The 27857-nt window shown below is 37.2% G+C and overlaps 1 protein-coding gene across 3 annotated transcripts in view; it reads right to left on the reverse strand.

Annotated features, from left to right (window-relative positions):
• Positions 1 to 27857, reverse strand: part of NRXN3 (neurexin 3) — a 1478719-nt gene that overhangs the window by 883286 nt on the left and 567576 nt on the right. The window lies entirely within an intron of this gene.

Consider the following 27857-nt stretch of genomic DNA (forward strand, 5'->3'; position numbering starts at 1 on the left):
AACATGTGAATCAGCAAAACTAATACTAAAACAAAACTCTTCTTTTGGGTTAGTTTGCTGAGGCTTGGGGGTCTGTTCATACAGTTAATGTTAGCTAATACAAGTTAGAAATCTAATTTGGTTTTCAGATAGCTTGAGATATATCATATATGCATTCCTAATAAGATCAAACTGTGTTAGTTGTCAAGACTCTGCTTTTGAATTAGAATTATGCCAAGTCAGCACAGTAATGCTCTGTAGCACATGCCAATGTGATGCTCTATTAAACTGTCAATGATATCAGAGAAATGTGGAGACATGAGTGGTGGACTTACTGCAACCAGTGCAGGGTGGTCTACATAGGTGAGTAATTTCACAATAATTATTTTAATGGGAGAGTAAAACCATCATTATGCATTAAATGCAGTTTGCTTGGGTAAAGTCATTTCAAAACACCTTGAATTTAGTTTCATTTGCATATTTTAATCTAAGACTTTATAATGATCACTACTTTTGCAGAACATGGAACTCGTTTCCTTACCATTATTTTCTTTTTCTTGTCTTATTCCTTATTATACTATCAATAATTTCTTCCAAAGATAATAGCCACATTTAATGAATGCTTTCTATAAGTTCTGGCTATGTACTTTCCAGATATTTTATATGATTTATATGCCAAACTTCCTATTAGGCCACATGTTGACCTTCTAAGATATACATAATGCCATCTTTTTTATGAATATGAAAATTGTAATTAATAAATTTGTTAATATTTTGACCAAATTTACATTTGCCCAGTAAGTAAAGGAGCTAAAATTTGAACTGCATCTATCTGACATTAAAGCCCAAGGCAATGTCCCTGTGTCAGATAAATCTTTACTGAACTCTTAACTGAAAATAAATCCTAACTGAAAATAATATTAAGCTTACACCATCATGTTTGATCAGGGGTAAGTAACAGCAGCCAACATTTACTGAATTTTTGCTATGTTTCAGGTACTCTCCTATTGTTTACTAATTTATAAACCCACACACCAACTCTAGAAATAGATACTACCATTGTCCCTTTTATATAGATAAGAAAACTGAGGCCCCAAGAGTTTCAGTGATTTGTCCAAGGTCACACAGCTAGTTAGTGGTTGAGCTAGAATTCAGATACAGTTTGTCTTAAGAGTCTGTTCCCTTAATCACTACACTAAAGAGCATTCTAATGTATCTTTGAGTAAAAAGAAAAAGAGAATACATAAATGGGTTTTTGTTTTAGAATGATGCAGGATGTGAACAGAATCATTTCTGTCTCCATGTAACCAAATAAAAAAAGAAAATCCTGAATCTAGAATTAAAAGGGAAATACAGTGCCACAAATTTAAGATGAATAGGTAGGCTTAACAAGAAATCTAAACAGAATATATGACAACCCTACCAAAATCAGAAAGGAGAGCAGGAGTAGAAATGTCTGTGATTTGGGCCTCAGGCAGGAAGTTGGGAGGGTTGCTAGGAGCTGCTGGGGTCAGGAGTGTGAAAAAAAGTTAGCAGACCATGGACCCACAAGATACTCTGCTGTCGGTAGTGCCTACCTACCAACATTGATGCTTTCCTTAGTCTCTCTTTCCTATCTCAGGAACAAAATTCAGTTTATTTTTCATATATATATATATATATATATATATATATATATATATATCTCTGATTAACAAATGCTTTCTGATTATGAAAGGCAGGGAATGAGAGAAAGTAGAGGTGGGTTGCTGGTGACATGCAGCACAAAGATTGGAACTAGAATTCAAACAGGGCTGTAAGAGCCACTAGAAATCATTAGAATAACATTCTTAAAATAACAATGTCATGGATGAATGGACTGGAAAAATCATAAGACTAGTTCTTATTCTAAAGGAGTCATTGACATTATACAAAAAATAAATAAGTAAAGCAAACAAGATTTAATCATGGAACTATTCATCTGAGTGACTCAATAACACTTGACCATTACTCATCTAGCCTCTTTACAGCAAGGGATATAAAGGACTCATCTCTCTAACTATTAATGGGTGTACCATATACTTACCAGGTGTGAAAAGAAATCCTTCCCCAAAAAACTGTATCACTCAACAAATCCAGCAAAGGTAAATTCAGCCAAAGCTGAAATGAGACTATTGGATCTGGAATCAACAAATTCGAGCTGAAGTAACAACTCTGCATTTCCTGATGTGTGATCTTAGGCAAGCCCTCTTCAATTCCCAATTTAAATAAAAGGGAAGTGACTGTCACCCTAAGAAGTGCAGAAGCCATGTGGCTCAGTCTCTGAGCTGTGTCTCATTCAGAAGTGCAGTCCAATAACCAGTAGAAACAGGAGAAATACGAAAAGTAATTACATTCCTCATTCAAGTTTCTTAAAGGGTATTAAAAGTAACTCAATGCACAGTCTACATGAGTGCTGTTTTTGCCTTCTGTTTTCCCATTTTTTGCCTGCTTCCATGATAGAGGATGCAAGTAGTAGTAGAAAAGATGGTGGAAGTAGTCAAAAGCTTATATTGTTCATTCAAGGGACCTCCCACATACTCTTAAATTGCTGTGGTGCCTTAATTCTTAAAACTGCTGCCCAGGTTGCTCAGCAGTTTAGCGCCGCCTTCAGCCCAGGGTGTGATGATCCTGGAGACCCGGGATTGAGTCCCACATCGGGCTCCCTGCATGGAGCCTGCTTTTCCCTCTGCCTATGTCTCTCCCTCTCTCTGTGTGTGTCTCTCATGAATAAATAAATAAGACCTTTTAAAAAATAAATAAAACCACTGAGAAAAAAGAAAAAAAATTAAAAAAAAAACCACTGAGAAATTCTCGTTTCTAGCCTGTGTGCTTTTTGTTCCTTCACACTTTACTTAACTGTTCCTCACTCAATCATTGTTTAGATGAACTTAGTCTCTCTTCTAGCCAGAAAGAATCCCTCCTCTTTATTAAAAAAAAATGAGAAAAAGGGGAATCAGCAAGCTGGAATAAGGGAGGCATCTATGAATATATTTACCTTAGTATCTTTTTGTTCTATCACATGAGAATAATGCTTTTCTCAAGAGTTTTATGAATATTAAGTGAATATCAAATAATTGAATAATGTCTGCAAACTTTCTTGAAAGAAGAGCTTTCTGCTTGTGACCACATGCACCATACACATAATGCATATATGCTCCTATTACAGAAAAAGTACATCTGATATCCAGCCTGGCCCTTTGAATTCATTCTGCACCCGACTCTGTTCTTTGAGAAGCTCGTCTTCTGGATTGCATCAAACTTGAGGCATTGATAGAAAGCTGAGGAGTAGGAAAAGTGAGATTGAAGTATCAATACCCATTTTCCTCCCAGCCAACATCCAGGTTGATGGCACCTGCATTTCTCTTATGAAGTCTGCGGATCCTTTTGGGATCTCCTAGTTACAAGCCACAGCTCTCACTCTCTTGGTTCTAGTAACTGCCCCCCCCCCACTACACAACCTCCCTTCAGATCTATCAGAGGTAACAGCTAAAAGGGTGCTTTGTCTTCCTTTTTGGCCGCCCAGCCCACAGACCTGTCTTGCCCACAGCATTGTAACTAGGTCAACTCTCATCATATTACCCGAGTGAGTGTGTCACCAGTTTCCACACCAGGACTCTGACTGATACAAAAGGGAAATAAGTTTGGGTGTTTTCCATCCATAAATTCCTTGACCCAATGTGAAAAGAAAAAGGCACACAGACCCTCCAAGCCTCATTTGCTTTGACTTCAAGCCTCCACAGCCATAGGAAAACAGAAGTCTGGAGGTGGTGTAGGTAAGTGTGTGGGGTAGGAGTGACTAATCAGTGTGGAAAATTAAGCTACCTTGAGAAGATCCATCCCTCATCTTTAAAATGTGACATTGCAGTGGCTTCTGCTGCTTTGGAGGCAACAATAATAAACGAGTCTTGATTTGTACGACTGAAGAAAGTTTTTCTTTCAACTCAAATTACCTACCAGACAATGCAGTAATGGAATTTCCTTTTGTATCATATTGGTTGGCTCCATGTCAGTGTGGAATTGCTTATAATTCTTCAATCAAAACATACACTCGGGATTTTATTAAATCATTTTGTCCTGTTATGTGGAAATATTCTCTGAAGGTTACTTGTGCCCTCTGGACTTTTTAATAAGTGAAGAAAAGTAAGTTTAAGTAATATAGCTATGGTTTTCAAAACCCATTATCAGGGAAAGTAGATCAATGTATTTCTGTATGTTTATTTTTAACTGAATAGGACATGCCCAATTACTTGTGATTATGAAAAATAATTCAAAGCAAATTCCACCCAGCATCTATAAAAGTGTTTTTCTGTTTTTATTTTTAACCAGAAAAAAATTATTTACCTGACCTGTTCTCAGTAGCCAAATTTAATCTTATTGATGAACAATAACCAAATTGCTGGAATTAATCATGGATAGGAAAAGTAGTTAAGAATTCTTTACTGACCTTTCTTAACAGAGAAAGGTCTAAGTGTTTAATCTGACAAAGTAAGTTTTGGTATTATTTCTTCACTATTACTTATGATTTATAAGCTGCAAGCTCTGAGAAATAGAACTATTTTGTTGTTGGACTGAATTCCTAGTGCCTGCCACAGAACCTGGCACCTGAGACATGTTCAACATATGTTTATGTTGGGGATGAATGAAGGGAATGAAGGGATGGGATGGGATGAATGAAGGGATGAGTTAATTTCTAATTAATTTCAAATCCTTTAGGATTTGAAGAGAGAAAATTGTAATTGTCTTTATTTGCTTCTACTACTTCTCCATAACACACAGAATTTAGTATTACATATGGGTTCATAAAAGCTTGTTTATCTGTTAATCAAATATTTGTTGAGCACTTACTAACAGCAAGATCTTATGTTATGTATTATAGGGGACAATGAGGCCAATTAGATATGGATGCTTTCTTCTGAAGGTGCAGTTGCAGAAATAAAATATAAATTGCTGCTCTACAAGAAAGCACATTTTTTGAGTACTGTAGAAAACCAGCTGAAATGTAATAGAAGTGCCCATAAAGAACAGCTGACATTTGTCTAGAGATTGGGGAGCTCAGGAAAGGCTTCCAACAAGACTTGGCTTTTACCCTGGACCTTGAAGGAGTAATTCAATTTGAACCTTTAAAGAATATCAATAACCAATACTCATTCAACACCACGGAGTTTGCAAATGAGCACTTTCACTATTGACCTTCATCTGATCCTCAACACATCCCAGAGGAATAGGTATGATTGCCTCAATTTGAGAGACCATAAAATGACTTAAGAAAATTTGAGAGATATAAATTTGCTCAATCCAGAAAGTGATCAAGTGAATGAACATCACCTTCTAGGGAGTTCTAGAATAGACAGTACAAACTGTACTTGCAAACTTTGGATCTGAAGCAAATGTTCTGAATTCCAAGTGAAGAGAGATCTTTCAGCTATACTGCATTGCCCTCTTGGGGAGGAAATATCCACAAATTGTATAGTAGACCAGTGAGAGAACAATGATTTACTGAGGTTCAGTGAAGCAGCAATGAAAGTTTGGTTTCTTACAATATAGCTCCCCTGGAGTGGCTGACAACAGTAATGATAGCTAACATTTATTGAGTGCTTTTAATATGGAAAGCACTATGCAAAACCTTATGTGCATAGTCTCTTTCAATACAACAACCCCATGTGGTAGGTGCCATTATAAACCTATCTGTACAAATGAGAAACACTAGGCTCAGAATAATTAATAACTTAGGCAGAGCCATATATTTGATAAGTGACTACACTGTTATTATTATTAACAACCTTTTAGTAATGCAAACAAACCTTTAATTAAGTAGACAAACAATTCAGAGCCACTTCTTAATAAATTCTACAAGTAAAGAAATGTTACCTGGCATCTGAGCCATTAGTGGTATTGCTGTGTCTAAATATCCATCTACTTATTTCCATCTTCCACAAATTTGTTCTGCCATATGTAATTGTTATGCAATATCTAAATATGCTGTCAATCTAATTAGGGGATTTCAGTTACCAATGCAAGAGATAAATAAATCTTTAGATACATTAACTTCACTAGAAAAGGAAATCTGCTTTTTCCTTTTATGTAGTTAAAGTTCCTCAGGGCTAGCTTACCTCCTTTATATCCAGTCTGACATTCACACTTTCGAATTAAGTCCATGGCACTGAGGTTTTAATTTTCTCCCCCTCTGCCTTTGAAAATTTCACTCCTTAATAAAACCAAACACACCAATTACTTTGGCTTTGTTTTTGATTTAAAAGTTGCTTTACTTTTATTATTTGGCATCTGAGACTTTAACAAAGCCAGGTTTTGCTTATTTAACGTGATTTGGGTCAGAATCAATCCTGCAGAAGTAATTCATCCTTCTCTTAAGCAGAAGGAATATTAGCTTAGAATGGATAGAGTGCTGGATTGATTAAGAAATGAAGTCCAAGCCTGGTGCTGCCACAAAGCAGTGTAAGACCCCGGAGCAATATCTCTACTTCCCCTTTCAACCTCAGATCCTTCATCCATAAAATAATGGAAGGGGGACACCTGGGTGGCTACATCAGTCAGTTAAGTGTCTGCCTTCAGCTCAGGTCATGATTTCAGGGTCCTAGGATCAAGCCCTGCATCAAGTTCCACATTGAGCTTTGCAGGGAGAACGTATATCCCTCTTCCTCTCCCTCTGTGCTCTCTCTCTCTCTCTCTCTCTCTCTCTCTCTCTCAACTAAATAAATAAAATCTTTTTAAAAAATAATGGAAGAGGACTAGTTGTTCTCAATTGTTCTCTGAAATAATGAAATTCTACCATTCTAATGTACACAAAGCTTTATGCACCTGTTCATGTATTCATTCTTTCTTTCTACAGATACTGAATGCCCTCAATGTTGCAAAAAGTAGGGGTAAATTATTTAAGCCCATTCTCTTTTCACAAATATAACCAGGTTGAAAGACAGTGTTTTATGAAAAAGCTCACCATATTTAGAATAAAGCACATTTAAAATTATTTTGTTCTTTTATTGGGAAGTGTTTTAAAATGGGCTGAGAAATGGTATTCAAGTGGAGAACTGGTATCTTTAAAATAAAATCCTTAGCACAACTGCCCAAACTAGAGTCATATATATTCTATAATTTCTCATCTTATAGTCTAAGAAAAAATGAATAACTGACTTCCAAAGTGTATCTTTATTAATAGTAGTGTATGTTTTAAGAACTACAGAGTACATTTAAAGTTGATGTAGCCTATATCCTAAAGGCCATTTTATACTATATTCAAGAAACTATCATGCTGTTATTTTTGTCTTTAGAGCAAGCTGCTACTTTAGCAATTAGCAGTCCATAAAAATGTGGGCAATTGGCTTCCTCCAGACTAATTAGCAAGTTTGCTATGTTCCTGTCCCAGCTGGTCACGCTCTGTCTTTTAACTTAGCTCAGGCCTACTTGTTTTACCAGTCCTAGAACCTTTTAAAGTTTGTCAGTAATGACAGACTTAAACTCTTCAGCAAAACAACTTAGCCAAGCTGGTTTGGCATTTTCAACTCTTACAGCCCGCTCTCAATAGATGCCCAGGGAACTCCCTACTCTCTTCAAAACTCCTCAACTATGTTCAACCAGCTCAGGAATTTCCTCCATGACCAGTTTCCCTACCCTAATGCTCAAGTCTCTGCTCTCTTAAGTGTATCTTGTAGCATCATTTGTGGATTCTCACTCTTGATCCTGGTACTCTAGTGGGACAGATTATCAGGCATCTAGTTTTTCCACAAGGTGACTTTTCTTGTATCATCTCTTTGCACTGGGCCAGTCATCAATGCCTTCTGGTATTTCTCTCCCATGAAGCCCAGGCTCCTGATTTAGAGCCTCATAGTTGACCCACACCAAAATCAGTGTTGGAACATGCCCCCTGACAGCAAGTAGATAGCTGGAGATTTAAGCATAGAGATGAGCATGGAACAAAAGGAAAAATGGAAATGAGGATGTTGCCCAGATTCGAAGTAGGTATTCTACCAATAGAACAGAGCAGGCTCAAAAGTGGAATGTGGTTCTAGGCCAAGATAGGATAGGGAAAATGGGACCAGATATGTTATATCTATAGTGAAGGTTGGTGAGGGGATTGCATGGGGTGGGGGTACAGGGTAAGGGTGTGGTAGCAAATGGAAGGTATTTGGTCCCTGAGAGACACGCCGATAAAGAGAAATAACGTAAAAACTTGAAAGTCATGGCTGCAGGAGAAGAAGCCAGTAGTAAACAAGGTTATTTTTGCTGTAGAATCCTTAAAAAGATGCAGAATTGAAGGCACCAGATATTTCTGAAAGCAGGGGTGAGGGGTAGGACTGAAAACAGGAGAACCATTGATCCTCTATACAAGAATCAAATGGTCCAAAGATTCTCTATCATGGCAAGGAAATACACTCAGAGAATGTGACTGAGGAGACCTTTGGATTTGAGGGCTCAGGCTCAGGCCTTGTCAGGGGTGTGAAGTCATAATAAAAACAGGAGGGTTACATGTAAACTTATACACTGACCCCTCAGACCAATCCACCTACCCCACACACCTTTCCTCCTCAATTCTCAAGCACTGGCCACCCACCTACATTCATAAAACACCCAAACACAGAGAAACTGAGTTAGACCCAAGAAACTGAATTATTAGACAAATCAAATGACTTGAGAGAAAAGATCTAGAAATAATGATATTTTAAAGGAGTAATCCTTTGATAAAGTGGCTAGTTCTCACCTATTTATGCTTTAGTAAATTTCACCAACTGATTAAAAAAGAACCACCCATAATTAAACCACTCATAATTTTAAATGACATGTTAGACTTTTTACCGTCAAGTGGAAACAAATGGCCACAATTCATGAGACATTATAAGAGAGCCTCCAATCTCATTATAAGCTTTGCAGGAATATTTTTATATATTTATGTGATAATTTGTTAAAAGAAACATAAAAACTTCACCTAAGAAAAGACAGTAGAGATTTTGTGGAACCTAGTAATTTATACCTGGGGTAGATAGTCAATAGATTATAAATAAGTAAATGGACATAGCTTTTGTAGAGGCAAATTTCAGTTTAATACAGAAAACAGACCCATGATATTATAATAAGAAATACATATTTGATTTTTGAACCACAGTTCTGGCTTAGAGCTTCTAATGTTCATAATTCCCTGAGTGATGTGGTGTGAAAGCACCTTTTGTTGTTCCTAACAAACCTCTTTCAACCTGACTTTATGCTAATGAGTTGATTATGAGAGGATGGAGCCAACCCTGTGATTATAGGTTGGAACTTTCAGCATCTCCTCCTCCCCAGACCTTTGGATCAAGACTGAATTAATCACCAAAGGCCATGATTTAACCAATAGTACCTAAGTAACAGAACCTCCCTAAAAGCCCTAAGTATTAGAGTCTGGCTGCTGAACACACCAACATGCTGGCAGAGTGGTATATCTGGAGAAGGTATGGAATGTCTATACCCCTTCCCTATTACCTTGCCTTATATACCTCTTCATCTGGCTGTTCATCTGTATCCTTTATTATGTCCTTTATAACAAATCAGTAAATGTGTTTCCCTGAGTTCTGTAAGCCACTATAGACGAGAAGAGGCTTGTGGAAACCCCTGATTTATAGCCAGTTGGTCAGAAGTGTAGATGACAAATGGACTTGCAACAAGCATCTGAAATGAGGGCAGTCTTGCAGGACTGAGCCTATAACCTGTCTCCATTAACTCTAGGCAGTGTCAGAATTGAGTGAAATTTTAGGACACCCAGTTGGGGCTCATCAAGAATTGGAGAATGTGCTTGGTGTGGAAAACCCCACACATGTGGTATCAGAAATATTGTGGAGACAAGGATATAGTTTTTCCTTTTAAGATCCAACTTAACAATGAAAAAGTCTGACAAGATAAGTAGAGGAGCATATCATCGGATTAAAGAGAGACTGGATATCCATAAATCCAAGCCAAGATTTCTAATTGAGAAGAAGATTGGACTTCCAATCTCCAAAGTTCCTCAATTCTATGTGGGTGAGTCTTATTGACAGATATACTGCCATTATACTAAGTATTCAAAGGACATAAATCAATCCACATAATTTTTATTGTATGAAATAATATCATAAATTTTAAAACCAACACCTCAGGCTAAAATTCTAATCTCTAAACAAAAGGTCTGTATTAACCAAAAAAGATTTTCATTAGACCTAAGGAAAACAAATATTGTAAAGACAAAAGATATGAATAGGAAGGCTCTGAATTTCACATCACATCATTATTTAAGAAAAGATGGTCATCTGGTCTAATATATTAGTTTTTTTCCCCTATCTCAGGATAGAGACATAAGATAAAGGAGACATTAACTTATAGAAGCATTAGTTTATAGATCACAAAGATTGTCCAGAATGTACTTACAGGATATAGAGGGAAGAACAAAAGATACTTTTGCCTGCTTGTGTTCCACTGTGCACTGTGTTCTCCTTATTTAATTGTGTTGCACACACAAATAGCCTAGATTTAAAACAGTCTGAGTAGTCCGTTAGTGGCCCCAAATCAGAATTCCAAACTGAAAGTTGGGTCACTGTCCTTCTCAACTGCTGCCAACCTCATAGGTTCAGCTAACTTTAAAGAACATCATTCTATATATATAATTTACCAGCCATTTACAAATAAAACATTTCTCCCTGAAGGCATTATGCCAAATCACTGCAAACTGGTACATTTATGGCAGAAATCTATTGGAAAGCTATTCTAGATCCTTTTGGGAACAAGGCAAGGCAAGTGAGAGAGAAGGCAAGAATGAGAACAAAAGAGATTCACGGTCTACAACAGTCATTATAGTTACTACCTCAGTGTTATTCAGGAACACTCAAAACCAGTGCCATTTTGGCCTACTCCAAATGACTTCCTAGTTAGAAACTCTAAATACCCTTCACCCTCTGCTGAACCAATCAGCAATCAAGTTCTGTCAATTCTTAGCCCTCTCCACTTTCCATCTACCACTTCTCCTAACTTATCGTCCACATTTCCAGTTTCTTTCTCCTCCAATTCTCCGAGTCTTTCTTATTTTAAGTACTGAAAGGGTTATGCTGTAAACTAATCTCTTTTTTTTTCAAGAGTTTATGTATTTATTCATGAAAGACACAGAGAGAGAGAGAGGTAGAGACATAGGCAGAGGGAGAAGCAGGCTCCTTGCCTGGAGCCTGATGCAGGACTCGATCCAAGGACCCTGGGATCACGACCTGAGTGGAAGGCAGCCGCTCAACCGCTGAGCCACCCAGGTGCCCCTAGACTAATCTTTCTTAGCCCGTTATGACTCCCTACATGAAATAGACCTACTTCTTAGAAAACTACAGGAGGTACTTACTCATATAGTCTTTACCTTCTCTTCTAGGCTCATGCTCCTCCACTTATCCACGTAAATCTATTTTTCAATCCATTCTAAACTGTCCATGTGATGAACAGAATATGAGATTGGGTCTAAGACCCTGCCCCTGGTATACATGACCTGAAATAATCCTTACACCTTGAGTGCAGCCAGAAGAGGACTTGCTTCTAGACAGTAGACTATGGCAATGGTGACAGAAAAGTATTCCTATTACTATGTTATGGTACATGGTAAAGATGAAAGAATTGTACAGATGCAATTAAAGTCCCTAATTAAAGAATCTGAGTTAATTAAAAAAAAATATCCTGGATGGGGCTGACCTAACCAAGCTAGCCCTTTTAAGAGGGCTTAAGCCTTCCTTGAAGGCAGAGATTTGATGCAGGAGAGAATGCCCTCTCCACACTGGCCTTGAAGAAGCAAGCCGCCATGAATATTACAGCCACAGCCACTAGGAATAAATTCTGCCAATAGCCTGAGGAAGCTTTAAAGCTTTATTACCTCATTAACCTCCTCATGAAAATCCAGTCCAATGAACACCTTGATTTCAGCCTTAAAAGGTGAGACCATAAGCAGAAAACTGAGGCAAGCTTACTTTGATTTGTGACCTACTGAAACTGAGATATTAAATGGATGTTGTTTTAAGCCACTATATGTGTGATAATTTGTTGCTCAGCAACAGAAAACTAATACACTATGCCATTTGATTTTATACCTCCTTGTCATTTCTACACTTGTTGCCCTAGCAACTACCTATTTATTCATGTTATTCCTATGTTCAGATCAACCAACATTTGTTGAGCAACTATTATGGGCCAGCCATCCATCCTGCTTAGTGGGAAACACAAGGATAAATGAGATATGGTATGCAAAGGTGCTCTAAAAACAGAAAAGTGCACCTGATCCAGTGGAGATCTGAGATGGGGAAAAAACTTCAACATCACAGTAGATGAGGGACATCCAATGATGTACAGAATCTATCCTCTCAGAGATGGATACAGAGAGAAGAAAATGCATGAAGGCACGAATTGGAGTGTAATGTTCTTGAAGTGACAATTCCACAGCATAAACACCATCAGGAGAGGAGGCTGTAGAGGTAGGGAGTGGCCACACCACAGAGAATCATGGCTTAGATGTTATCCTGTGGACAGAAGCCCTTGGAGCATGGGGGACATGTGCTAAAATTTAAGGTTTTAAATAGTCTGGTTGATGGTTTTGAGGGTGATATGCATAGAAATGTGAACACCAACAAGGCAGCCTATTTTAAACAGAGATGATGACAATCCCATGTAGGTCAGTGATGAGTGAAGGGAAGGACATGAAGCATAGAAATGATGAGAAGTAAACTGGCGATCATCTGGTAATTGACTGGGTATTTGTGGGTAAGAGAGAAGTGCCAGGTTTCTGGCTTTATTTAGTTTGGTGTTCAAATGTTCCTTTCAGAGAGAGTTTTCTCTGCCTCCCACTTAGTTACAGGATATTTTCTCCTCTATCCCAGGCACTACCATTGCACCTTATCAATCTTTTTACCTTGTATTTCACTGTATTACAATGATTCATTTCTCCATTCATCTTCCCCAAAGAACCTGATCTGTTACATGCCAAGGCAGGACCTGTGGGACTCCTGTAACTTTAAATCTTTGGCTCTGATTGCCCTAAATCAAGCTATTCAACAAAATGCCATTGTGATGCTAATGAAGAATGTGAATGCCCTTCCTTGCAAAGCTGTGTTTCTAGTGCTGGAGCTGGGATGGAAACAAAATGCTAACTCCCTCTAGCCATGCATTTTTTTAAATATTTTTTTTTAAAGATTTTATTTATTTGACAGCACAAGCAGGGGGAGCTGCAGACAGAGGGAGAGGGAGAAGCAGGCTCCCCACTGAGCAGAGAGACTGAAGCGGGCTCAATCTCAGGTGCCCTGAGCCATGCATTTTTTGACTGTACTTTCACTAATTTTTACACTCTGTTAAGTAGTTGTCTTTGTACAGAGTTTTAATCATAAGATCATGTAGTCCACACATATAGTTTTTAGGTCAACCAAGAATCTGAAAATTTTCTTCCTTAGACCACAAAGAGTCACATCATTGGGCTGAAGATTAGAAGAAAAGAAATTGAATTTGTCAAGCTACTACTGAGCATCTGATGCTATGCTGGAATCAGAACTTGGCCATAATTGTCAGGGGATTTTAGAAACAGTTTGCCTAGCACTAAAAATTAAATCAGGACTATGGCACCTTTGATCAGAAAAATCTCTAACATTGTCTATGACTACAGAATAAATTATTTTTTAAAAAGAGAATTCGAGATAATGATAAACAATTTGTCTACAACTATAAAATAAATTCATTTTCTACAGAGGTCAAACATATACTTGGAGCAAAGGCCATTTCGGTTCCCATTTTGTTTTTGTTTTTTTTTTTAATTTTTTTTTATTTATTTATGATAGTCACACAGAGAGAGAGAGAGAGAGAGGCAGAGACACAGGCAGAGGGAGAAGCAGGCTCCATGCACCAGGAGCCCGACGTGGGATTCGATCCCGGGTCTCCAGGATCGCGCCCTGGGCCAAAGGCAGGCGCCAAACCGCTGCACCACCCAGGGATCCCTCGGTTCCCATTTTGGATATTCTGACAGTCTTTGGGACTTAGGTAACTACCTAAACCATACTGTGCTTTAGTTTTATTACTCATAAAACAAGTGGTGAAAAGTCTAACTCACCCTAACAGGTACTCTGATAATAAATACATGCAAAAGCATTTGAAAACATAAAGGCATATGAAGTGGTAGTATTGTAGTATTTGTTTTTATACTCCTGCATCCAGGAACATGTGATCTCTAGAACACGGCTTACTATCTTTAATCATATAAAGATAACCAGGCCTGTGGTTCTGGGAGATAGGATAGGTTCATCAATCAGCAAGAACGCTATTTCATTAAGCAGCATTCCTTATGAGCTTCTCTGTACTACTTTGCAGTCTAATCAAGAAAATGAATGCAGACTTCTTATGTTCCCCACCAAGTGCTAAAAATGCTAAACTGTGTTCATTCATCATAAAATTACAATATGGCCCTGTCATTAGTGGGTTAAAGATAGCTTGTGTCACTGCTTCCAGATTTAATCAGACTTACTAATAATCATTCCTAAGCTCAAGGGTAATGATACATATTCCACACAAAATAATGCTGAATTTTCATTAATGCCTCAGGGATCAAATGATTATAGCTATCACTATTCTAATTTAGTATAATCAACACAAAATTATTTAGGGTTTGTTGGCACTTTTTCAGTGTAATGACTTTCTCAGTGCGATGATGAAAAATGATTTTTCCCCCTTTTCTTTCCCAGCATACCTTCTCCTTGGAGTCATGCTACCCTGGGCACACAAGAACAATTTGATCTCAACATTAAAGCCAGCACAGACTTAGAATTCTTAGGACATCCACAATCTAAACATCTATATAACCAGAGAGGCTCTGAATGACATTACTCATTTTGAAAAACAGGCCTGATTAGTTCCAATCTTTTGGTAATTTGACTATGAATCTGGTGATAAATTAGTTGTCATTTGGCTTTTTCTTCCCTCTGATTCTGACATTACACACTCTCATTAAAGAGCAAGGGTCATTATGGAAGCAACAACTGTAACATATCTGATAATACTAATGTTCTAGTTTAGGGGCTCTGAAATTTCCCCATTGTCTAAGCAGTGCTGCTCTAATTGACATCTTTCACTGAATGAATAAATGTTAGATCTGGCCATAAAACAAAACCCCTGTATATTGACTGTTTTATTATAAAGTGACATCTATAGCAGTCCCTGGAAAAACCTAGTCCCTTTTGTTTAATTTCAAAACAACCTGATTTTAGAAGCATCCACTTTAATATACTTTAAACTGGAACTGTTTTCCTGGAGCTGATGCTAGGAAAGAACGATTTTGAGTAAGTCATAAAGTATATATCTGGTTTTCTTCTGGTAGACACTTTGATAGATATTTAAATTTAAACAGGTACTTTTATTAGCCATATTTACATTTCTATAGGCTGTTCTCTTTTAAAAGGACTTACTAAAGTGATTCATTTCTATATGCATAGCCTGTGTCAGGTTGTCACATTTTATTCATCAGTATTCCTTATCTCTTACACTTTTCAAAGTTCTGTGACTTTCAAACACATAGAACCTTCTTACTTTTACAGCTTCACTATCAATCATTATTTTACTCAGTATGTCAATATCACATTATCTGCCTACTGAATTTTAACCATCATATTAAGAGAAATGGTAATATAATATATTTCAAATGTCACTATGATAATACGGACAACAGATCAATTGTAATCAACTGCCTGATCATGAGTTAAAAATGGTTTCTCATGAATGGGTAACCACTACCTTCCCTATCTTTCCCCATAGCTCACAACATTTTAACTTGTGACATTATCAGTGCCATGTATGGAACTGCTAATGACTTGCTCTCATTCACCAAATGTCAAATACTCATAGGAAACAGAGTACTTTAAATTTTCTATACAGTTTAAGATCAAGTAAAGCACAGAAAAGGTTAAGTCAATGGGTGACGATGATGATAATTCACTTGTATTGAATGCCTATAGATGTCAGTTTCTTACTAAACTTAAAGAACACACCATCTCATATAATCCTGATAGCAATCTTCAGTTTGAATCTGTTTTATCATTTGTAGTTTATAGGTGAAAAAAATGCATAGAATTATAAACTGAAGATTTATCCAAGATCACATGGCTAGGAATTGTTAGACCTAAGATAGTAATCTAGACTGATGCAAAAGTTCAGATCCTTAACCAGTCCAGTTATGTCATTCTAAATTACAACAGGTGCAATTACAGTGATGTATATATATAGATGGGCTATTGGGTAAAAAACCCTGTCCTCCTCATCAACTGACAACATCAACCCCAACTGTCTAACTAAATGTATGATGAACCTTCTTATTAGCATTGAAGAGCTCTTCCTAAAAGAAGATAGAAAAAAAAAAAAAAAACAGTAGTAGCACAAGGAGAGGGATATGGAGAAAAGAGGAAGAGGAGAAAGATCATGCTTATGTTTTCCATTTTTATGGATGATTAAATGAATTAATGATTTAAAGGCAAATGTTTAAACCTTCTGTATTTTTACAGATTAATTTTTTTAAATTACATTGAAGGTAAAATCAATGATCACATTGTTTCAGCAGACTTGTAAGTCAAGATGCTTTTGCAGGAGGCTCTGCATATGAAGTTTGATACTGGTTAAACACGACTTGAAGAATTTACTAAGTTAGAAAGTAGAACAGGCAGGAGTCAGGATAATAATCTGCCACATATGGTTGCTAATATCACATAAAGATTAATTAGGGCAAGTAGTATGGGTAAGCAATAGTATTAGATATTATAGGTCAAGCACAAAAGACTAAGGGCGCTGAACCACCAGAAGATGTTCAGTCCCCTGGATAGCTCTTTGGAGGCTGAGCTGATAACATTCTGAGTACAGACTTCTAATCTCAAAGTCTCAAACTAATCCAGACTTTCTTTTTGAAATCTTCTTTGGCTCTTATGAGTACATAACCTGTTTTAAACCAGAATTAGTTCATATAAATCCAGGAAATCAGTTGACTTCCTTGTCAGAATGGAAGACATTATCTTCATGGAGTCCCATGAGAATGCCCATGGTTTTAATAGGTCTGATAATCTTTAATAGGTTTCATTATCTTGCATCTTAAGCAAGAGTTTGGCTTATGTTCTGGGCCCTATATACAAATCATCCAGAAAGGTGCATTAACAACGATGTTCACTAATTTAAATTTAGAAGCTTCTCTACCATAGTGGAGATCATATATGCCTTAATCCAGTTTTACATGTAGATGTCAAAGGTGTTTTAGACCTGCAAAATTATATTTTAACTACATATCAGTGGTGGCCACCTATCTTGATCAATCCCACTCTCTTTTCAAGTTCCTTGTCCTATTATTCATATTTCTAGATTGAGAAAATGTATTTCCCAGTAAATATACTCAGAATCCTATGTCACCTCCATTTTTGTATATGCTTTCATAACAGGAGGGTCTTATTCATCTCTGTATACCCAGAACCTAAGATAGTGGGACCTTGGTAAATGGCTGATGAATAAATGAAGTACTGAACAGGTAACCATTCTGTAAAACCAGCAAGATTATATAAATACAGATTAAAGATCAAATCAAACAAAACATACAAAAGTTAATTGGCATGCTTGATAATCCATCTACCATTTATCTAAGTTCTACAATTCTAAAGAATCTCTTAGAGATGTACTGCTGCTACAAAATGTATTATTTCCCTTAAGCTAAATGATTCCCTAAAGCTATATGGATATTTACAGACCTTCTGCCACTAATAAACCTTCATCTGCAAATATTCATTCGCTAAACTTCTCTGGTTAACCTATTCTTCACATATGCCAAACTTGTTCATACCTCACTACCTGTGCTTTTGTTGTGCGTGCCCTCAGCTTTGAACAATCCTGTTATAGATACTCTCATGTCTGGCTACTTCTAATTCAGATCTAAATGAAACGTTACCAACTAGAGATTCCTCCCTAAGTAGCCCTAAGTAATATAAGATACTATGTACTTCCCATCCCAGTCCACATTGCTTTACTTTATTTTCCTCATGGTATTCATCTATCTTAAAATATCCATTTAGTGGCTTTAAGTTGTTTACTGTTTCAGCTAGAATGCAAAATTGAGTTTGCCTAGAAACAAGGATTTAACCATCTTGCTCATTCCTGTATCTTCAATGTCTAAAAGAGTGCCTATCAAAAAATATTTGTTAAATAAACCTACCCTTTATGGACTGAAAAGCAAGTCTAGTGCCTAGAAGAAATGAGGAGATGGAAAGCCGGTTGAATTAATAAGAGATCTGAGTGAGACATTGGTTATTCGTTGGAATAACTTGATAGTAGGTTTTACTGATGACAGGTTTTGTGTGCATATTTGAAACAGAATTAAATTCAAAGAGAGGTTATTAAAGGCTACACACACACACACACACAGAGGATTTCTTTAGGCAATTAACACTAAGACTGTTTCCCAGTGACAACATAGGATCATGCACTTCTCCTTACAATATAAGCATGAAATAAGAAAGGGTTCTGAGAAATGATAAGTCTTTTCTAAGTTTGTATTATTTTGATGTGTATGTTAATGTTATCAAAACAACTCACAGCAAACTTTAAGAAGGCATGAAATCTGTGTGTTTTTCAAGAAGATTTAGCATGATTCCAAGGGAAAAAAAACAAAATCTTTGAAAGCTTCATTCAGTTAAGACCAAAAATTCTAATGCTTAAATATTCATCAGTATTCAGTGATAAATACAGACAATACATATAAAGAGTATAAAGGTTTCAACATTCCTGGCATAAATCTGCTTGGTTTATGAAAATTAATAGTCACAATAATGAAGCGTGTACTTCTGTGATTCCATATAACCTAAAAAGTAACTTGTAAAAGTTATATTCTATATAATATAACTCATATTTTCTGTTGTGATTACCTTCTATAATTATAGTTAATATAACTCTCAATCCTGCTTTAAGCTTTGTGGGGACTTATGCAAATAAGTAGGAACTACTGACAAGAAAATACCTGAAAATATACTTAACACACATATATCATGACTACCTAGAACAAGGTCATTCACACCACCAATGCAGAAAATCCCAATATAGTGGCAATGTTATGACCCAATTCCACTTCTTTCATGAAAAGACGCATGTCATAATTGTCATAACCTCAAGTGACAACTCTAGGAGATTAGTGTTTAGGTGGTGAACAGAAGCTCCAAACTCTGAAATTTATCTCAACAGAACACTAGAAGAATATGATTAGAAAAATATTTACCTAAACTAGCAAATACATGGTAGTTAGTACCTGAGGGATTAATTGTTCCTAGAGTTAAGGGGTATGGAAGATAGAGGCGATATAGGGTATCAGTTAAGCATAAATTTGCATCTTGAGTCCATAATTTAAGAGTTACAGGACTTGATCTTTTTAAGCTTCATTCCTCATGTATATAATGGGGATAACAGCAATACCCACAAAATAGCTAATGAATAGCTTTAATGAGAATTAAACGTGACAATGCAGGTAAAACACTCAATGTAATATTTTGCACATAAAACATTTACACATGATATACTCTACACATAAAGCAGTTAATAAATGTTAAATGCTTTACTAATCACATCATTTGGCCCTGAGATTTTAATCTCAGAAGCTAGTAATGGCATATTACTCCTGAGCATTCAACTGGTTCATACTTTCAAAGAGAAAGAAATTAACCACACACATTCTTCCCTATCAGAAAGTTCTGCATTTTAGGATCTTAATATTAGTGTACAATTTTCAGTAGTACCTGGTCTCAGAGATGCCTCTTTTCCTAAGAGGAAAGGGTACATATAGGTCACTTAACTGATGATGGGAGGCCAGAGTGAGGAAAGGAAACATTTCCAAAGTGACCCTGTATCTTCTTCACTCTATCCACAGTTTATTGACCAAAGTATGAAGAAAAGGAAAGAATTCTATACTCTTTTTCAAGAAAATCCAGATATTAAACAGATATTTATTGAACAATGATTGAGTATTGAGCCTAGGCAGGATAAGATCACAGTGCCCAAATAAGCTTATGATTTTGTTATGGCATAAGTACTAATATCAACAACTAAAAGTAGTAGACTGAGAAGTGCTATAAAGTGTGGTGTGGGTGTGTGCGTGTGTGTGTGTGTGTGTGTGTGAGTGTGTGTGTGTGTGTGTGAGGGTTGGGGGGAGATCTAGTGAGAAGTATTCTGCTGTCTTCTTTCTGTCATCAGCCTCAACCTGGCTATAGGAGCTCAACTACATGGGGCTTCTATCAGGTAGATGTAGGTGAACCATGAACCTCCCATGCTTCATCAAAATGGAAAATCTTCAGAGCCATTTCATGAGTGGGAAAAAAGAAGTGGCTTAATATTATTATCAGATTTTTTTGTTCCCTTTACTTTTTATTCCAGAATTATAAACCAGATTTGATCTTCTGGATCATGTACGCCTGGGAAAAATGTAGGAAAATATATAGATATCTAAAATAGTACTAAAGGCATGAAACACTAAATAGGTAGAACTGCAAACTCTGAAGACCTTGCTTAATAGAGAAAAAATAAGCTCATATATTTGAGTATAACTTTCTTCTGGGAACAAACACTTAAAATGCAGTGGCTAAAAAGTCATGTGGAGGAGAATAAAGGCTCAATCAGAAGCTAACAAAAAAGTCCTCCAGAGACCTGAGTCAATCAAGAATTTAAATGTGGATAAAACCAGATATGAAATACAAAGATCAGAATGAGGGAGAGTAGAATTCCCAAGTAGGTAAAGAATTTATAAGCCCCAAATTAAAGATGACCCTGTCTTCTATTAGTTTCACTCAAGTCCTATTGGTCTCAAGTTTGTAAATGTTCTAAAAAAGGGAAACATTGAGATTCCTACTTTCCAAACAACCTTCATCTCTGCCTTTCTCTTCAAAAGGGAAGGGCCTCAATTGCTCTGGTGAAGGTAGAGCATGATTCGAACATCTAGCCAACTAGGCTGAAAACCCATCCCCATTATACATTCCCTACCATCTACTGCCCCTGCCCCCTCTACTCTCCACCTCCACTCCCAACCCGGAGAAATATTTCATTGTCAGAGTTCCAGGTCCAGATGGCAGGTTGAAGATAGTCACTTAGCTTAAATCCTCTAGACAGTTGTCAGGGTCACAGTCAGAGGCTGCCCTATCACTAACACCTGCTCTACCACTGCCTCAGTTCAGACTTTGCCAGCACCACTGGACTGTCACAAGCCTTCTTCAGATGAATGTTCCATCTACCTGAAGCAGAGCGAAGTGAACCCAGGGAATATATACTCTTTACCACCAGAGGAAGTCTACCTACAAGCTAGTTTATTGGTTTAGTTTCAGGAACCTTCCTTCACAAGCTTATTTTCTTTTTATAGTGTTCTACCTCCCCCCTCAGAAGCCCAAATCATCCAAAAATTTTTTTTTAAAAAAAGCTGAGCAGGAAAAACTAACCTACAATCTTAGGTAAGTGTACTGCCTGAGTTTTATTCTGTTTGGCCTCAAGAACCTCTACTAACTCTCCCCTTTCCACCCTCCATCTACCCTTCTCCACAGACTTCCAAGCCAGAAAACTTTTAGTTTAATTCTTGGTTCTACTGCTTACTAGTTATAAGTGTTGAACAGAATATCTAATTTTTATGAGTCTCAATGACTTCATCAGAAAAAAGCAAGAGGAAAAAAAAAAGAAAAAAGCAAGACGACTGCATATCTCACAGGGTTGTTGAGAGGATTAAATGAACTAATGTATATAATCAAGAAAGCAAGCAAAGGATTGTAATATTGTAGGTGCTCAAAAAATGTTAATTTGATTTATTCATTGTTGGCATCCCAAACATAACTGTTAGATTGAATTGGACTAAATCCACCTCCTGTTGAAATGTGGCCCATTCTGGGAAGGAAGCTAGCAGATGTTTTTGTTGATTAATTGACATGTTGCAGAGAATGTTGTGAATAGAAGAAAAGGAAAGCTAGGAGAGGGAGTTAAAGTCACTTGCAGAGACTACCTCCAGTAGAATAAAGTCCATGAAATGATGACTAACTCAGTGGAAGCAAAGCATGTTTGACAAGGCTGAAGCATGTGTTAGGGAAACTCAGGACAGGATGAGTGCCACTAAAAATTAGAAGGACCAAATTTGGCTGATGACAGCTGCCAACGATATATGACAACAAGGAAATAGCAACAGAACATGTAATCAGAGGATGCTTGACCTTGGCTAAGTGGATTATTCCAACAGGTATAATTAAAGGCTGCCATATGGACTGCAGTGTAGATAGTTAGAAATCTGACCATGATTGCAGAGGCGTCAAAGGAATCTATTGCCAAACAAATACCTCTCTCAGCCCCAGCCTAAATGCTGAAATTATACTCTTAGACTATCTCCCTGCTGCAACACTTTATGAATACTAATAATGTATTGTTTATTATGAAACAGTTTATTAGATCAGAATTTTACATGGGGAACAATGGGGAATAAATGAGGAACTCGGGTGCTAGGAGACAAGAGAGAAGAGTAAAAGTCAGGGGAGTGACAAAGCCAAGGAACAGATGTGAGCCTGAGAAGTTGTAGGCTGCAATGATAAATCACTTGTTTCATTATCAGGAGTTTCCTTGGGAAATATATATTGCCAAAATTCTAGAGAGTGAGTCAATCCTTAAACATGGACCAAGAGTAGCTGTGTGTTTAAATGTAAAGGCACACATGTTTTATAATATAACACTGAAAAAAAATAATGACTGTTATAATCACCAACAAATGCCCATCAATTATTATACACTTGGCCCTTCACAAAATCTCTGTTATATAAACTATGTCATTTATTCTTCACTAGTGCTCTATGAGGGAGATGTGTTTTCATTCCCACTTGATATCTGAGAAAGCTCAGGTCTGAATGGATTAGATAACTTTCTGTAAAATGGCAGAGCCAGGACTAAACTCCATTTGATTTCGGAGTCGGGGATTTTAATCACCACAACCAGACAGATGTTATGACAAAGGAAAACAAGCACAGACATATGAACCTGAGATTCAGGCCTCTACAGTGTTACAATGAGGAGGTAGGTCCTTATACACTGCATATTTCTCTTCCAGCATGATGAAAACATGAAAAGTGCTTTCAGACACTTGACTTATCACCAGAATTTTTACACTCGAAGATAAACTATCAATATGGGTGTTTAGGCCCACACTGATGTAATAGCGAGGTAATTTATAATCATTGTTAATTATAAAAACGTCATATGTTAAATAACAATACAACAGCAACAAGGATAATAAACTATCTTCCACCAGGAAGAAACTGACTCATGCAGTCAATTCCAGGTTTACTGGTTCAGAGTATTGGCATATTAACAATGATGAATGTGTAAGCAAAGAGGTATAAATCTGGTGCAGGGACTCTTAAACATCAACTAGAAGGAGGTAAGATGATCAAATACTCTGCTTTTGCCAGATACCATTTCATGTATTCACTATAATAGTCCATCACCTGCTCTGAGCCAGTGAAGTTGTTTAAGTTCCTGTGCCTGTGCTCTGCTGGAAAAATAATTTCATTTCAACGTATTAAATAGGAATCTATTCTTCAGTATCTTCCTACAAAACAAGGAAAGGAATTATGGTTTATCACTCTACCTATATTTAAATACTAAAACTCCCATCCCCTCCACCTATAACCAAAATTCTTGCCACTTTCCAGTTTCAAAGATGATTTTTACAAGGAATATCTATACACGAAAATGACAGGAGATTTAAAATAAAATTCTGCCTCCAACCTTCTTGTTGATACTAATCCTGTAAGGTTTTCTAAGAAACATTCCAAATTCTAATTCTGCTAAGGGCTAACATTTGTTCCCCATTTTTCGTGTTTCCTTCCATTTGGAGAGATCTTCCATACAAATAACATTCTCTCTCCCCACCTTGATTCAGATCATTGACTTACAAGATTGGTAGAATCGAGGAGAAGACAGACACTCGATGCCAACACACCTACAGCAAGCACACTTTCTGCTTTGACCCTTCCTGGAAGTTTCATGATGGCAGGCTCCCGAAGAAGGAACCATGGTTTAAGTTTGCCTAATTCCTTAGTATTAACAGGACTGCTTAGCTATAAAATCTAAGCCTCATTCTATACCACAGCCTTTATAAGTGATGGACTCAAGCACTACTGTCCAAAGACTGTACTACCTTGCAAGAGCCAAATGTGTGGCTCTCTACCCAACTCCAAATTCAATGGCGTCACATTGGCGGCTTGAATTTGACCAAGGTGGAAGTATTGACCCCACAGAAATCCATAAACACTAAAATTCAGCCCCTTCCTTCCCAAAATGTTAAATACATTACCAAATGAAAGACATATCCTGATCTCCATCCATTTCACTGTTGTTTATCTCAACTGATAACCATTTATTACACTGTCCCAATCCCCAATAATTTATAAAGAGTTTCCTACTTCTCCCAATCATCAGAGAAACAAAAGGTTTTTAAGAAGAGTAGCTATCAAAAAAAAAAAAAAAAGAAGAGTAGCTATCTACTTTGCATGTCTCAGCTGAAAAAGAATACAAAACCCTGAAGAATGGTCACATTGTAAAGCAAAATAAAATCTACATATCCACCTAATAACTCTTCTCGAAATTGTTCATAAAACTCATTTCCTTGGGCACTTGGGTGACTCAGTTAAGTGTCTGCCTTCAGCTCAGGTCATAATCCCAGAGAACTGGGATCAAGGCGGTGTGGGGCCTCCCTGCTCAGCAGGGAGTCCACTTCTTTCTTCCTCTCTCCCTCTGACTCTCCCCTTGTGAGTGCTTGCATGCTCTCTCTCTCAATCTCTTGCTCTCTCTCAAATAAATAAAATGTTAAAAATTAAAATAAAATTTAAAATAAAAATAAATAAAACTCATTTCCTTGAAATAAGTAAAAGAGGAGAATGTTAGTTTTCTTTACTTCCTCTCATTCTTTCCTATAATATTGCTTGACTGTTTAACCTTAATGTGGTAGCTTGCTTTTTCATAAAAGGTTTGTTCATCCCTGAAAAATTCTGAAGCTGCAATTGTAGCAGATTCTACAGAGCAGTGATAGCATTAGTCACGTGATCTAAATTATAGAGTACCTCCTCCACCTGCAATTCTGATGGTTTCCCTGTTCAGTCTCCCACAGGGCTATAATCAGAAATTTTCATCACTTTATTTATTAAAAAAAAAAGCATGTAACACTTCAATTAAAACAGCTACATGGAAACAGCCACTGGTGTTAATAATAGTATTCTAAAGCAACTTTAAAAGAAAAGCTTGGTTGAAATGGTTATAGGTAGATGCCTAATTTTTATCTTTCCTGTTTAATTTTTTATTTAAAAAAATACACCAAATCTTAATCTGTCCGTAAATGTGCTATGGAAGGTGGACCCTCTGGGGCTAACTTGAAATCCCTATAGACACCATCACACACAATGTCTTGGAGAGAATACTAAACTGGTCACAACCAAGGTACTAATGTAGCTTTGTCACTGAGAAACTATATAGCCTTGGCTGAGTTCTATACTGTTCTAGGCTTGTTCTTTCACCTTTAAAATTAGTCTCTGAGGTTTCTAGGCCCTTTCTGTCCTGGAAAAAACAGGAGTTACTGTCTCTCTAAGGTCTCGGGGTGGTCTACTACCTCTGTCTTAGCTTACAGGCACATTAAAGTAACATGCCACACATTGTTGGAGTTAATTAAAGGGAAGTCATTACATTTTGCCTTTTAAACCTTTCTGAGCTCCAAGTTCCACCTCTCTTCTCTGCATGTGGCACATTAAAAATATAGTGCTATGCTACAGGACATTATTGTGCCCGTTCTCTCCTAAACCTTTGCTGTCAACATTTCTTCCCCACCCTTTACTTCGTGAATAATTAGAATGGGGCAAAATGCACTTAAAGTCTGTGTTCCCTGAAGCCTCCAACCCCTTTCATACTCAGGACAAGATCTTTGTTCAGTTTTCTTAGAGCAACTTTGATGAGCTGATATATTTATTGGCTCTAGACCCTCTGCCTCTCTCCATCCCCTACCCCCCATTCTACTCTTTCCCTTGACGAGCTGGAGAGGAACAGCTTGAGATAGTCGTTTCAATTATAGGCTGCATTAATTAAAGTGATGGTATTTTTTTACATAGAACAGAACATTTTGAACCAAATTTAAACATGTTTTTTTTTTAAACATAAAATGTAAACTAGTGTCATTACAATCCTCACATCTCAGTTAGGTTTCGGAGGGTCATCATGGCTTTTTTTGGAGTGATGAAATCTCTAGGTTGGAGGGCCCCTGGATAATGCCTCATCCAGTTACCCATCTAATTTATAAATTTCTGTAATTTCTCTGCCAACAGATCCTTCAGCTGATTATGCATGCCAAGCAGCTGGAAACTCACCACCAGAGTGAGAGGCAGCTTTGGGAAAACTCGGACTTTCCTTGTACTCAACTTCTATATCTTGGATCTAGACAATGTTTGCGTATCTCTGAGTCTAAAGATATATTCTATTCTTATCCTGGTTTAACAGATGGGGGAAAATGGGCACAGAGAGACTATGTAGCATGCCTAAGGACTCATATAAGTGTCAGACCTGAATTTGAACCTAGACTCACCCCTCAAGTCCAGAGGCTGTGCTGTCTCTAGCTTCATGATGAATTCTGGAAATGCCCCATTGATTCAATTTATATTAAATCACCTTAGATATTTATGTAATTCATTTCTTACTCATTTGCCAAATTTTCTCAATGTATCATTACCATTAACTCTCTACTCTTGCTTGCTACCCACTCTAATCTCTACCCACTCTTCAAGGCCTGGCTTAAGGTTACCACCTCCAGAGACTCCTCCTAGTTATTCATGTCAGCAAGGAGGGGGTCTCCCTTCTCCAACATCCTTTTGCTAACAGAAATAAATACCTTACTCACCTTTGCAAAATACTTATTTTTAATATCTGGATTCTCAATTTAACTATATTCTCACCTACAAAGTAAATGATAGCTTAGGGGTTTTTTTGTTTTGTTTTTTTTTTGGGTTTTTTTTTTTAGGCCTCTTGCAAGAGTTTAATCGTTGAGTAACTTCATAAGATGGCCCTCATACTTTATAGAATTTTCCCTTTTCTTCACTCTTAAAATGTTTTGGGGTAACAAATTCATCCATAACCTCACTTGTAATGTAGAAAAAATAAATTATTCTGAAATTCACCCAACTAACCTTGACATTTCCATCTCTACTTCTTAGGAGGGCCTGTAACATTATCTACCTAGTTTAGTGGATGCACTTCTGCATTCAGGCCACCAGAGGGCTGGCTTTCCTCTCTTTGCAAAATAATCCAGCACCTGAACCAGAGCCTTCAGAAATTTGGAAAATCTACTTTGCCAAAAACTTTGGTGACACTCCATCCATCCATCCTTCCATCCATCCATGCCAGAATATGAGGCACCCAACATTATCCTAGCCTTAGGATAGGAGAAGACACCCGGATACCCTCCCTTCTTAAGTCTGTTCACTAAATTAATAGGAATCCAGGGGCAAGAAGGCACGGGAGCATGGAGGATAGTAAACCAGTAATGCAAACCAAAGCCCACATTTTCCATCTCCACATTCAGGATGACACTTTCATATTGCAGTAGGACTAAACATTGGTAACGTTTCAAAATCACTTAGCCAGAGTGGCTGGGGACATAATTCTGTTAATATCCTTTATTCACTGCAATGCCCCAAATATCTTGAGAACCAGATTTCTTTTCCCATGTAAAAAGAAAGCCTACCATAGTTCTTTCCTAAATCCTCTGACAGCCTTACAAGGAGGGTGGTGAGTGACCTTTTTTTCTTTGAAAAAGCATATATAAACGTTCCTATTCATAGAAA

This window comes from Nyctereutes procyonoides, unplaced genomic scaffold, assembly GCF_905146905.1.
Source record: "Nyctereutes procyonoides isolate TBG_1078 unplaced genomic scaffold, NYPRO_anot_genome, whole genome shotgun sequence".
Lineage (NCBI taxonomy): Eukaryota > Metazoa > Chordata > Mammalia > Carnivora > Canidae > Nyctereutes > Nyctereutes procyonoides.